Below are 14,586 nucleotides of genomic sequence, written 5' to 3' on the forward strand. Positions count from 1 at the left end.
CTCTCTCAACCAAGCCTATGTAATGGCCACAACGTCACATTTCCATGTACCGACCCAAGCTCCAAGATCGTCTCCCTTGCACTTAACACTCCTCGGATTAAAATAACCACACTTGAACACATCTGTCCATTGTGTCTTCCCGTGATCTTGCCTGTTCTTCCCTACATACTTACTGATCATGACATCTACATTCCTCACAATCCCTCCACTTTATGACCTGGTGCTCTGATTCCTATCCCTCTGCCAAATTGGTGTAAATCATCGCGAGTAGCAATAGCGAACCTCCAGGCCAGGATATTGGTTCCCCTCCAGTTAAGATGCAGCCCGTCCCTACTTTACATTTCAGCCCTGCCCCAGAAGAGGTTGCAAAGATCAAATGACCTATTATTTTCACTACAATATCGGGCTCTTTGTCGCTTTTCCCTTTGGCTCTCTCCTCTTCATCCCTCAGGCCCCCATCGCCCAATGTCTTTTCCCTCTCCAACCTCTCCATCTGCCCATCACCTACCAACTCCGCCCATTGATTACCCTCCCCATCATTTGTTCCATGCTCCAGCGTCCTCTCCTATCAGATTCCTTCAGCCCTTTGTCACTTCCACCTACTACCTCCCAACATGACATCATTGCCACTCTCCCCCTCCCTAAAGTACATATTACCCCTCACCTGGATCCACTTACCACCTGCCAGGTCTCTCTCCACACCTTCCCTTGGCCTTTTTTATACCGTATGCGTCCCTCTTTCATTGTGTCGGGATGAAGGGTTACATCCTGAACTGTCCATTTTCCTCCATAGATTTTACTGTCCTAATGAGTTTTGCATCGCTTTGTGTGTTGCATGAAAAATAGACTCATTGCTTGACAATCGATTGCTTCCCCCCCCCCCCAACTAATTTTTTGAAATAGTGGGGTTAATTCGGAAAGTATCCAACCACGGACATCTATTCCGATGCCTTGAGGCATCAGGGATCAGATATATGAATGGTGGGGCAGGCTTGGGGAGCCGGATGCCCCGAGTCTCGCTCCTTTATCGTTGCGTTCTTTTGTTTCAGCGTGTACAGAACTTTGACAAACAAAACAACCACGCATCTGATATCTGGGGCTACTTCCTTGAGTAAAAAGGGCTAAATGTTCAATGCCCTGCATCCTTATTCGTTATCTATCCCGTCAATGTCCTTTGCATCATTCCAGGCTAATGTTGTTTATTTAGTTTCTCCCTTTCACTGTGCGCTGCCGCCCAGAACATTATGGGTGTCTCTACCTCTCTCTTTGTGAATAATTAAAAAATAAAAAAAAAATGCATTTAAGTGGCCTGCTAGTTCTGCGCCCTGTTGAAAGTGAATGGAACGCATCGAAAGAGAATTTTTGTTTAACTTAGAAATACCTCTGTGGCCTACATAATTGGGCTTTCAAAAATCTGACTTGCCACCTGTAGAATGTCTCCATCTATGAGAAAATATCAATTTTCAATTTCTGGACGATTTGAACAGTAGAACGAGTTCTACAGAAGGTCCCACATGTTCTATAAACCTGCTGATATAAATCACGCTCTCCCACTAGTCCTATGTGTCTGGGTACCACTGCTTCTCTGAATCTATGCATATTACCAAAAGTGCATTCACTTCTTAATTCTGCCAGCCAGTGTGGTCATGGTATGCTTTCAACCATCACATGGGTCATTAATGAAGGCCAAATTTCTCCTGACTGCAGAGGCTCGTGAGAGTCTGTGTCACGACGTAGTGATGAAGCAGACCAGGATCAATAAGATTGCTTTATGGTCCTTAGACAATGTAGGCCATCGCATTATGTATCATAAACCACAGCGGAAGGAGACTGCCCAACAGGTGTGTCACAGACCACTGGCAAAACAGGCCACCACAGTGTTTTCTTCACAGGCCAGATGTAGAAGACTCAATAATAGTCATGGGGTCAAAGAACAGAAATAGGCCCTCGGCTCACTTTTTCCCTACCGGCCAGTCGACATTAATCCAAAGTACTCGCACTTGTTCAGAAGGCTTCTGTGTCTAGCCGATCCAAATAATCGTACAGATACTTGTGAACTGCTGTGTGAGTAACTGCGTCCAACACCTGCTCAGACAGTGCGTTCCAGATCGCAACTACTTTCCGGGTGAAAAATTATCGCCTCTCACCCCCTTATTCTTCGTGTAACCGCTATGTTATCTTTCTTTGGAATTCTCATTCAGGTGTAAAGGTCCAAAACTCCCTCCCCGAGGTTGCCACTCATAATTCTATCTCTACCATGTTCCCCTCAACCTCCTCTACTCCAATAAATTCAAACCCGGACTTCCAGCCTTTCCTCTGACTTGAAAGATTCCAGGCCAGGCAAAATCCTGGTGTATCTCATTTGCACTCATACGGTGTTTCTGAAACGTTCCAGGGTTGTAGCTTCCATTGCTCCACAGAGATCTCCAGCTGTGGTTGAAAGAAAGTCATATGAATGTGTATCTAGCTCAAAGATATGCTAAAGCCTTCTGTTTCTCAATTTTCCCCGTGGAAATGATGCATGTTCTGCTCATGTTCGACGTCCTAAAGTGCATCTCTATGCATTGATCGCGATCACATTTCATGCAGCCTTACTTCCGCAAATTTGCCAGCTGATACCTACAATTTTGCAGCTCACTTCTGCCCTCCTCACTCTCATTAACACAACGAATTTTCGTGATATCTGCACACAAACAAATAATACTATCTCCATTCACATCCACATCATTAACGTATGATGGAGAGCTTGGGTACTCTGAGCCCAAGTTCCTGTTTCTGTGCTGTGTGTTTCTTTGGCTCTGAATGCACAATACTGGGCGGACCAGCATTGCGATTGAGTTGAAATGCAAAGGCTTGATGCTAGATAGAATTTGCAAGTAGAGTGGGATCAGTGGCGAAATCTGATATTAATTTTAAATCTATAAATTAGGATCACTGGATGAATTGCAAAATACATTCAAAAATTAACTAAAACATGTCTGGAATGTTGAGACGCGAGCTCTCCCATTGTGTACTTGGCACAGCCTGGCATCTGCTTGACTATCATTATTTGTGTCATATTTTGTTGTTTAGAGTTTTTAATAATTTCCACATACTGGATTACTGGAAGCACGCCTGAGACCAACAGTGTTCTGGAAATTGACGTGAAAAAAAATAATGTAAAAGGAAGAGCGAAAGCATGAATTAGGTATGTTTAGAGATGCTTTCCATGTCAGTAATCAATTGAAAATCCCAGTTTTTTTCCAAAAAAAATCCTCTCACTAAGTATTGTTACATAGGTCCTACTCGAAACCTTCTGACTGCCCAAAGGCACCAGTAACATGGGATATTCCTTATCTATAACGTTCATTACATTGTCAAACATAGCAGAATATTTGTCAAATTCCGATGCATTCGTCAGGCATGTTTCCCCTTTCGTAAATCATGTTGATCTTTTCGAACCAGTCACTTCCTTCCAACTGTGGATGAAGGAAAGGCGTTGGACGTTGCCTGCATGGACATTAGCAAGGCCTTGGACAAAGAATCGCATGGGAGGATGGTCCAGAAGGTTAATTCGCTTGGAATTCAAGATGAAATCGTCAATTCGATTCAACATTGGCTTAGCAGGAGAAATCAGAGAATGGTAGTAGGTGGTTATCTCTCTGACTGGAGGCCTGTGACTAGTGGTGTGCTGCAGTGATCGGCGCTGGGTCCGTTGTTGTTTATCATCGATATTGACGATTTAGTTGATAATGTGGCTCAGCCAATTTGTAGATGAACAAAATTACGGTGGGGTGTGGTCATAGTAGACAGCGCGGAACGCTATCAAAACTTGCAACGTGAAATTGACCAGCTTGCAAAATGGGTTGAAATGGCAGTTAGAATTTAACGCAGACAAGTTTGAGGCGTTGAGCTTGGAAATTATCGTGGTTATGAGACTGTCTACATTGCTTCGATGTAGTTGTAACGAACTTGAAGGGGTGCAGTTTGTGTTCTGAGATAATAAAATGTATTCTGTGTTATTATTGCATTTATGTGTAGCCATGTATTACATTATAGTTTCGGTTGTTCACTTATTACTCAGACTGGTGCCTGGAAGTGTTGGAACATACTTGTGGTGAAATGTTAATACTTCGATGCCAAATGGAACAAATCACCATTCGCGCTATAATTAGCTGCAGCATGTTCACTTCTTGCTTATAAATAGTTGCAGTAAAACCGTCCATTTCAATGTTACCAAGGATATCAATTGAAGATGAAAATACCCTTCTTGATACTGAGCGTTCTCGTGTTGCTGCACGTGAAACACAACTTTCCTGGTGAAAATGCAGCGAGAGGAAGAGACTTTTACCAAGGTCAGTGTTTGGGCAAAAACATTTAAATATTCGTTTTATAGAAGCATAAATATCTTGTCGTTTCTGACTTGGCTCGGCGGAAGGAGTCAGTGGTGATGTTGGGAGTTTGGAGGTCTGTGACTCGTGGTGTGTCACAGGGATCCGTGCCGGCTCCCCTGTTGTTTTTTTTCAGAGACATGAACGCTTTGGATGAGCATGTAGGTGGCCTGATTAGTTTCTGTTGAGAGACTAGATAGGCTGGAGGTGTTTAGAGAATTCGCTGGAGAGGAGAGGTTGGACAAAAAATAACTTGCACTGTTTTATTTGGAGCATCGGAAGCTGAGGAAAGACTTACCAGAAATTCATAAAATCGTGAGAGGCATCGGTAAGATGGATGGTGAGAGTTTTTACTTCATATGGAAATGCAAAGTACTGGAGGGAATAGCTTTACAGTGAGAAGGGGAAAGTTCAAAGGAAATTTACGTGGCAGTTTGGTAACACATGAAATGTTAGTTACCTGGAATGGGTGGGTAGAAGAGTGATGGTGTCGTGATGTTTCCGAGACGGTTTGGCAGGCACATCAAGAGGAAGCGAATGGAGGGATACGGACAATGTACAAGCAAGACGGATTACTTTAATTCAGCACATGGTCGATGCAGTCATTGAGGGCAGTAGGGCCTGTTCTTGTGCTGCACTGTTCTTTGTTCTCTGTAAAATCGAAAGCAGGCCAACAGGTGCTCGAAAAATGAAACAGAATCAGAATTTTCTGGAAGTGCTCAGCACCTCAGGCAGCATCAGATGAGAGAAAACAACGGTAACATTTTCAGTCAAAGGCCGCCAGGCTGATCTTGCTGGTGTGTTTTATTGTATTGCTGATTTTGGTCTCCTCATTGAAAGGAAAATGCCAACAACTGATAATGTTTACTCGTAACTGGCAATGTTTTACATCGCGGAGAATATCTCTGTCCTACAGTTATGTCCGTGGCCAAAGACGCTGTACAATCTGTTTCTGGCACAGTACATAATGTCCTGGAAGAGGCGTTGAACGTTTAGTACAGGGAAGACGTTTCTCCTTGTGGAGTGCAGGGTGCACTTGCAGCCAGAAATCCACTGGTGACCATATTCCCTGGGAAATGTCGTCAGTGTAAACTAGTAGCGAGCAGGAAGGAAGTCGGGGCAGAGGTGATATAGCCTTGAGAATCGCTGGAGGACTCTGAAGTTGTGGAAAGTGCTTCTTTCTCCTGAGTCACCTCGCAGTCAGTTGGTCACAACAGACAAAGATAAAGCGATCCATGGACTGGTACAACACTGAAGCAGACCCTTCAGCCCAGCGAAGCTGTGCTGTCCATCAACCACACATTTGTACTAATCCTACTATCATACATTTTCCAATTCACCCCACGTTCCGATCGTCCCCACATCCTACTGCTCGCATCTTACAGTGACTGCCAAAGGGACAACGTGCGAACAGTTGACAATTTCGGCCCAACACAGCACCAGTGCTGAATGTCTGTTACAATCCTGATCCAATTGTTGCGGGTTTATGATCCACCATTACTCTGACGACATTCAGGGAGCATCCAGTTAAGCAACATATATAGTCAATGCATAGAAGGCTAGGGACCTACTAAGTGTAAATGGGACTCGTGTAAATCAGTACAACAGGCTGCAGGGAATGTCAGGCCGAAGAGACAGTTTCCCAGCTGACTCTATGAATCTACGATATTTTAATTGCCGTATATTCAAGATAATGCTGCTGAATTGGCAATGCAGTGTCTTGGCGAAATCGTTCCTGCAGATAAATTCAGAACTAACCGTGGCAGCTGGGAAAATCAAATTCAGGTAATTAAATAAACCTGAAGTTGAAATGACAAAAAAAAGAAAGAAGAAGGGACGACGGTAATAATATTCTGGGATTACAAGACAATGTCGTCCATTTAGTGAGGTCGGTTTGGAAGGAAGTTTGCCATTTACCTAGAGTCGCTCCGTGTCTCCTGTCCCCAGTAATGCGAACAAGATTTGTGGCATCAGAAGCATGTCATCAATTCACTCTAATGTACGATATCCATTTTTCTAAAGCAAAATCCAGGACCACAGGCTGAGGAATCGAACCATTTAACAACGATAGACACGGCACAGGTTTCTACCGATGGAACCAACATGATATCTTCACAGTGAAGTTAACCACGATGATCCTGTGCACAATTACCCATTAAACAATAAACAATGAAGATCCGCGAGGCACTCTGGCGAATAACAGTAGAGTTGAGAAGGGTCGGGTTTCAAGAACGAGGCCTCCAGGAGGAAGGAATTGTCCATATCCTGTATCAGGATTCCTTCCTGGACACGCCTATCGAACTCAACCTCATTTCTCCCCTTTTCAAAAAGGTGGTGCCAATCTCGCGGTTATCTGAATTATCCACTATTTTGCATTCACTTCCCCAGCTGATCAAGATCCCTGTTCAATTCCTGATAACCAGAGAACATAAAACGCTGAAAAGTGCAGCAGAGGAACTGGCCCTTCGACCCACCATATTGTGCCAAACTAATTTAGGTAATGACACTGAATTAAACAAATTGCGTGTGCTGCACATGGTCCGTATCCCTCCATTCTCTGCATATTCATGTACCCGTTTGCGAACCTCACAAGCAACTCCATCCTATCTGTGTCCGTCACTACTTCTGGCAGCAAGTTCCAGCCACCCACCAATCTCTGTATAAAAAATACTGGTACCGCACATCAGCCATCGACTTCCTCCCTCTACCTTTGTACGTTTTTCTGACTTCAGATGTTTTGAAAAGTCAAGCAACTCTTCTTCTGTAATGCAACTGATTCCAAAAACATCCGTTCTGCGGAGAACGCAAGACAGCGTTCTGTGCCGAACATAATGTCAATCTAAACTAATCACATCTACCTGAACATGGCGTATATGCCCTTCCATCACATGTCTGTTACGCTTGCTGTCAGAATGCCTATTAAACGTCTCTATCGCGTCTGCCTCCGTCACCTCCCCTCGAAGCATCTGCGTAAAAAAAAATAACTGGCCTGGCATGTTTCCTTTAAACATTCTCCTCTCAGCTTTCACCTCTGCTCTGCAGTATTTAATATTTCTACCCTGGGAAAAATGACACTGACTGTCAACCTTACCTGTGCCTCTTATAATTTTACAATCTTCAATCAGGTCACCCCTCAGCCTCCGACGCTCGAGGGAAAAAATTCCAAGGTGATTTCCACTTACCCTGCACCCTCTGTAAAACATTAACATCCTTCCTATGGTGTGTGGACCAGAATTGCACACCATACTTCAAACATGGGCGGACCAATGTTTATTTTGATGGAAAGAATCCCGACATGTATACTCAATACACAGCTGAAACATGATTTGCCGACACTTTTATTTCAGGAGCAGCGTTTTAGATGCAAGTACTGAACTTTGCTGGAACCACTCTCTGTTATCTTGTGATCAAAAGTTATAGTTGTTCAACACAACTATCTGTTGTCAATGCTGAACCGATACTGTCTCCTGGCATTCATTTGATTTTGGTCTTCATATGGCAGTTTTCAAATCATGTTCTTAGTATGTAAGCTCCAAATTGCTTGGGTCATTTTAATGTTGGTGGGAATGTTGTTACATCTTACGTCGCCTTCCGGTGACTACAGCTCTGAAGTAGTCTGTTTGGTCTATATCCTGTTGTTCCCATCTCTCTAATGCACATAACTAAAAATCAGTGAATTTTCTCTCTGTTTATTTCAGATATCGGGAAATATGTAACAGGTTCGGTGGGATATGCCGTATATACTTGTGTGAGAGGAAAGAGTTCACTGTAAGGGGTGTGTGCGGCTGGTTGCACGCCTGTTGCTTCTCAAAGTAAGCGGATGGGCATATCCGCCTCATATTTCACCTCAAGACTAGCTCCATGATGGCAACAGAAGACAATGTTCCTGAAACCCCCCAATGTAGGATGACTAATGTTGTCCATTGTGGTAAATAAAGTTCGCTGCATTGAGCGAGTCCTCTTTTCATTGTCTGCTGATTATGGAAGCAGAATCGATTTTTACATCCCTTCAGCTTATCTCTCCGTGGGGAGTTTCAACAAAACTGGAGAAAACATCGAGAAAATTGAAAGGAGCACATTACTCACGGATAGATACAGAGAGAGAGAACGCGAGCCATAGTTATAGAGAGGAAGAGAGGTTTGTGGGTAAGTAGGTGGATGGATGGATGGATGGATGGATGGATGGATGGATGGATGGATGGATGGATGGATGGATGGATGGATAGGTAGATGATACTTAGAAAGACAGATAGATAAATAGGGAGGTAGATAGATAGATAGATAGATAGATAGATAGATAGATAGATAGATAGATAGATAGATAGATAGATAGATAGATAGATAGATAGATAGATAGATAGATAGATAGATAGATAGATAGATAGATAGATAGATAGATAGATAGATAGATAGATAGATAGATAGATAGATAGATAGATAGATAGATAGATAGATAGATAGATAGATAGATAGATATAGATAGATTGATTGATAAAAGTAAAAAAGAGGAAATGGCCTTTGTAAAATCATGCTGTGACAAACTTACGTCCTTCATTCAAGTCCAATTCGTTGATATGTATTTCATAACGCAGGGTCCAGCGCCAATCCCAGCGCTACATCACCAGTCATAGATAGTGAAGGAAACATCCTTACAACACTACACCCTGCCGCCGATCACCAAACCATGTTGGACGTCATTAGCCAGCTCGCAATGGATCTCAAGTGTTTTACCTTCCTGAAACTGCCTGACTGAATTCCATAACAAACAGCTACCGTTCGACCTTCGTCATACTCGGAGTTATCCACGGTAAATCTCAGCTTATTAGTAACATTGTTGTAGGGAGCAGTATGGTCACCTGAAATGAGAGGGCGACTCCTGACAATGCCGGATGAAACTTACACTTCATTTATCATTTGCTACAAATCTAACGTGTCTTCTGCCGGCCCTTGGGTGATAGTGGTTTGAGTATCATTCGGTTTACCGTCTTTAATTTTCTCTCTCTCGTTCGTCCTGTTTCTGCTTCTCTCACTCTCCCTTTCTCTATCCATTTATATACTTCTGAGTCTGTCTATCTCTCAATATATACACCACCGATGGACCGACCGATGTCAAAGAATAGTCCCATTTTGTGTGCATGTGAATTAATTTCTTACCTGCATCTTCGTATCATCACCCTGTGCCCACCCGCATCCCCTCTTCTTTCCACCTATCGCTGCTCTACTTTCCGCTCTTATATATTGGGCCTTCACTTTTCTTTTCTTCAGTCCTGAAGGAACGTTCCGAACCGAAGTATTGACCGCCGGCTTTTCTCCACAGATGCTGTCCGGCCTGCTGAGTTCCTCCAGCATCGTCGTGTTTTTCATCTGGTTTCCAGCTTCTGCAGTCCTTTATTCCCCTCATCTCTCACCCTTTCTGCCCTTTGCGGCAATCATCCCTCCCTCTCTTGCTTTTCCCTCTGCTCTCACCCCTTCCTCTGAGAACCGTGTGGAACATTCCTCTCTGAGCCTTCCTCCAGGTCCACACCTGCCGGCTGCCATTTTCCTTTGCAGCTACTCCCTCGCCTCACTTTCTCTGCCCCTTCAGCTTATACGCTCCTCTGTGCCATGCCTCCTATCTTCCACCGTATGCCTTTCCCCTTCCACTGTCTCCCATCGTTGTTTTTCCCTGCTGTCCTGCTCCTCTCTCTCCCCTCTTGGTTCGACAGCTCTCTGGCACCTCGTTTCTCCTACTTTTCCCACTCTTCTTGTCTTATTAATTCAGAACTCTCTCTCCTCTTTCACGAACCGGCTCAACCGTGCATAAGATCACCTTTCAGAATCTATACTCTGCGTGTGGAAGTCATTGACAACTACCTCACACTATTTTCTCCAATATGTGTTCTGGGTTTTTGATTTCATGTTATCACGTATCTTCTTAATGTTTGTCATGCATTTGACAATGCAGTCGTCCTTCTAATACTGTTGTATAGCAAGATCACGAAGCACATCCATCACTCAGTGAATCTTGGAGAAGACATCGTTTGTGTTATACACCTTGAACATAACGATCGCAGAAGTGGTTTCCGAAGAAAGAAACATGACTTGGACACTTGGGTTGCCAGCGTCTGAAGCCTCGTGGTACATTATCATGGACGAGAAGGATCTTGAATCCACACCCTCCTCTTGATATGTTTGTTTTTTTTCCACACGAAGCCCTTATTTGACCAATCCATAACCAGTACTTCAGAAACCAAAGCATCCTATTTGACTGTGTAACACAGGTAATATGGTGTAACACAGGTAATATGTTGATATTCACCCTTATCACCTCGGGATTTGCGGCTTGCATCAACGTAGCTTCTGAAAGTTTTCAGCATTACCACTGAGGAGAGTCTTATATCCAGGTTCTCCGTTGTCTTCCTGTGAAACACACAGGTGCGGGAACATTCGTTTTCACCATGAGCCAGTCTCATCGGCAATGACATTTGTTGGGTGTACAGCCCCTTCTTCAATGAGGTTGCAGGTTCTTGGTCGAAGAATTTGCGTCATTTGATTTTACGTTGTGAAATTCGGCACTCTTGAATTTATGCAAACAAACTTAAAATGCAACAATGTTGAGGGTTGTATCACCATATACGAAGGTACTGGATCGTTTAAAACCGCTCATGAAAATTAATTGTTTTTTGGGGCATTATATTCTGATGCATGGGAACCATTACCAATGCCCTTCAGATTTTCACCGTATCTTAATCTATATAACATGCAAATCTCCCGCATTTTAGGTCACTATAAGGAATAATTACCATTTCTTTTAGAAAGACTAGCAGTTGATATTTTTTCCACGAATGGTGGAAACACGCATAATCACTTGAACGTTTATCTAACAAATCAACATTGAAGTAAATACTTAATATAGACTTTGAATAATCAAGGCGCTACTGAGTGAGGGCGCTGCTGGGTGAGGGCGCCACTGGGTCAAGGGGCTACTGTTAAGCAGATTTTGGGTCTAGGCGCTACCTTATTAATGCCTACCTGGGTGAAGATGCGACTGTGTCAAATATCTATTGGTGTCATCGCTAGTTCAGCGCGCTCCGGGTCAGGGCATTACGGGGTTAAATACGTATTTGTTCAAGGCGCTGCTGTGGAAGAAACCTACTGGACCAACTATCTACTTGTTCAGAGCGTTACTGGATTAGTGCACAACTGCGTCAAATCATTACTTTTTCCGGACTCTACTGGTTCAAATAATTCCTTTGTCAATGCACTACTAGTTCGGTGATTACGGTTTCGACACTGCTGGTTCAAAAACTACAATGAAGGCACACCTTAGTTAAATACCTGCTGATCAGGGTGCTACTGGTTCAGATATCCACTTGGACAAGGCGCAAGACGGTCAAAGAACTGTATTATCACGGCGCGACTGGGACAAATAACTACTGAATCAGGGCGCGGCAATCCGGTTTTGAATTCGTTCCCTGTTTCATGGGTGACTGAGTGACTTGAAAATGATTTGGAGAGATAATCACACGGGAGTCAGATCTCAAATGTCGTGCAGTCTGGGTCAGGAAGGCGGAATGTCTCTCTGAAGAGCGGTGGGGAACCAGATGCATTTTTACAACAATCTGGTAATTTTGACTGTCCATGTATTTCCCTACGCACTGCCCCAATCCCAAATTGTCATCTGAAGTTAAGTTCCACAGGTATGTTGTGGAGGTGACACACCCAATCTCCTTCCAGTTCTCCCGGGTTAGAGTTCATCTGCTCTGTTGGAACGAGGACAACTGCAACTTGTTCACGTGACCATAGTCCCGTTTGCCCCTCGTAACAGATGAAGGAGCATCGACCTGAAGCTTTGATCCAGATTCAATCTCCGCAGAATCTCTGGTACTTCCTAGGACTTCTCAGATTTCCAGCCTCTGCTTTCCGTTCCTTTTCCCGTCCCAAATCTCCAGAACCCTGACACGGTGTAACAAGCATTTGGCAGGTCAATTATAAAAGCAAACCGAAAATCTTATTCACTACCCCCGTTCCACCCTGACTGGGCTTCAGCCGTCGAATGAGCTCCCGTGTCCCTCATTGGCTACGGGAGGGGAAGGCAACCTCAACAGCGGACACACAACATGACCTTGGGTTTATACAGTACAGTGAAAGAGACAGGACATCTTCGATCACACCCTAGGAGGATCATACTGTACATTCTTGAGACTTTGAACCGCCCGTTTGCTATATCCTTCCGGTGCTTGACTGAAACGAAAGATTTTAAGGGACATCCCAAAGTTGGAACAAACTGTACTGAGTCGGCAAGGATTTGGGTGTTGGGGAGGATGACGCGCTCAAGGCATTTGGTCTTAGTTACTCAGGGCACGTTCGCCCATCACGGGGTGATCAAGGGGGAAGATCTGCAGAAAAGCTCATTTATCCGGTCAGCGGTTTTCCTCATTGCCTTCTGCCTGATGAACGTCTCTCCGTGAGGAATCGTTGCTGCCCGCACCTCAGGGAGGAGTCGACTCCACAGCCAACCACCCCAATGAAGTGTGAATTCAGTGCTGAAGATTGGATCTGGGGTCAGTCTTTCATTGTTGTCATTCATGCAGAAGCTCCAGCGGACACGGCATTGTCTGACCTTGTCACCACCTCCCGCTCATCCCCTCACCATCAATTCACCCACGGGGCGCCGAGTGACAAATAAACAGATACTGGCCGGAAGAGATTTTATTCATTTATTTTGAGGCTCAATTAACATGTTTCTATTTGATTGACAGACGTTATGAAGTCACAGCGCGCTCTTCTTGGATAAACTACATGTCTAGAATCTCCTCATTTCACAACATTGTGGTGCTGTCGTTTGATGTGTACTCCTGTGAACAGCTGATTGTATTTGGCGATGAATGGGATGTATATAGGCACTCGCGGAGAATCCGCTTCAAACGCAGCTGCAACTGGTGAACATCTGGTAAGTTATCGGGTGTAATTATTATCAGCTCTGTCTGGGGTTGTCTCTATGATTTGACTGATTTCATAATGAGCTTCATGGGATATTTCACCGCGTTCTTTAGCTCTTCTCGGAACTTGCTCTGTATCAAGACATAAACCCCCGTGTTGGTGCAGGTGCGGAGAAGCTGAAGCATGGCTGCGACTGAATATAAGTCAATGCCTATGCTGTTCTGAGTGCCTAGAACACGCTGAAACGTAATATATACAACTAAAGTACTCCACAACAGTCTGAAACTGCCGGATATGCTGAAGAGTAAAACGATGGATTTCCTTCGGTCCTCCCTCTCCGGGTCCTTGTCATTCTCTCCATTGCTGCGCTTCACGAGCCCTCTGCGGATTCTAGCAGATACTAAAATGTACCTGCCGGTCAGTGAATTCACTACCAATAAAAAAAAAACGAAAGGAAAACAAGGGTTTAGAGTAAACATAAAAAACTCAAATGACGCCCACGAAGGTAAATTTAGGAATATCCATTTCAGAACACACCCTCAGGGTACATTGTCCATGATATATGCTGGGTGCAATGTAAAATACCAGGGTATACTTATTAAACAGCTCAGCACAATCACCATTCCGATGACAACAGTCGCCGTTCTCTTGGTGTAATATTTTGCTCTCAGCGTCTGGCAACAAATGGCCACAAACAGATCAAAGGTGAAACCCACGGTGAACCAGACAGAGCTCACAGTGGCTGCATACGCCAGAACATAGTTAAGGGAGCACACGGGGGTGACGGTCAGGAATGAAAGTGGGAAATACATTTCAACGATGGTCAGTGATGACGACCAGGAGGTAGGCCGCTGCCATTCCCACCAGGTAGAGAGTGATACATTTGGAGAGACCGCATTTCCCTCGGGACAGGATCACAATCGCCACCAAATTCTCTGGAAGAGAGAGAAAACAATAAATAATGTTTTCCTGAGATCAACAACAATAACTACTGAAATTATTCCCTACTGACACTAAGAATGGAGTTCTCAGAATGAAAGTGGGAATGCAATAATTCATACTTGGAAGCTTTGGAAAAACAACACCGTCGTTCCGCACAACACTAGGAACCCGGCTTCGATCCCCTCCTCGGATGATGTCTGTGGGAGTTTCCACCTTCTCCACATGACCGAGTTGCTTTCTCGTGGGGCTCCGGTTTTCTGCTGCATCCCAAAGACGTTTCAGTGTGTTAACAGGCTGCTCTAAATTCCCCCATAGTGCAGGGTGATGGCAAGAGGACCACCACGGAGCGGTG

The sequence above is a fragment of the Pristis pectinata genome, chromosome 38 (assembly GCF_009764475.1).
Source record: "Pristis pectinata isolate sPriPec2 chromosome 38, sPriPec2.1.pri, whole genome shotgun sequence".
Classification (NCBI taxonomy): domain Eukaryota; kingdom Metazoa; phylum Chordata; class Chondrichthyes; order Rhinopristiformes; family Pristidae; genus Pristis; species Pristis pectinata.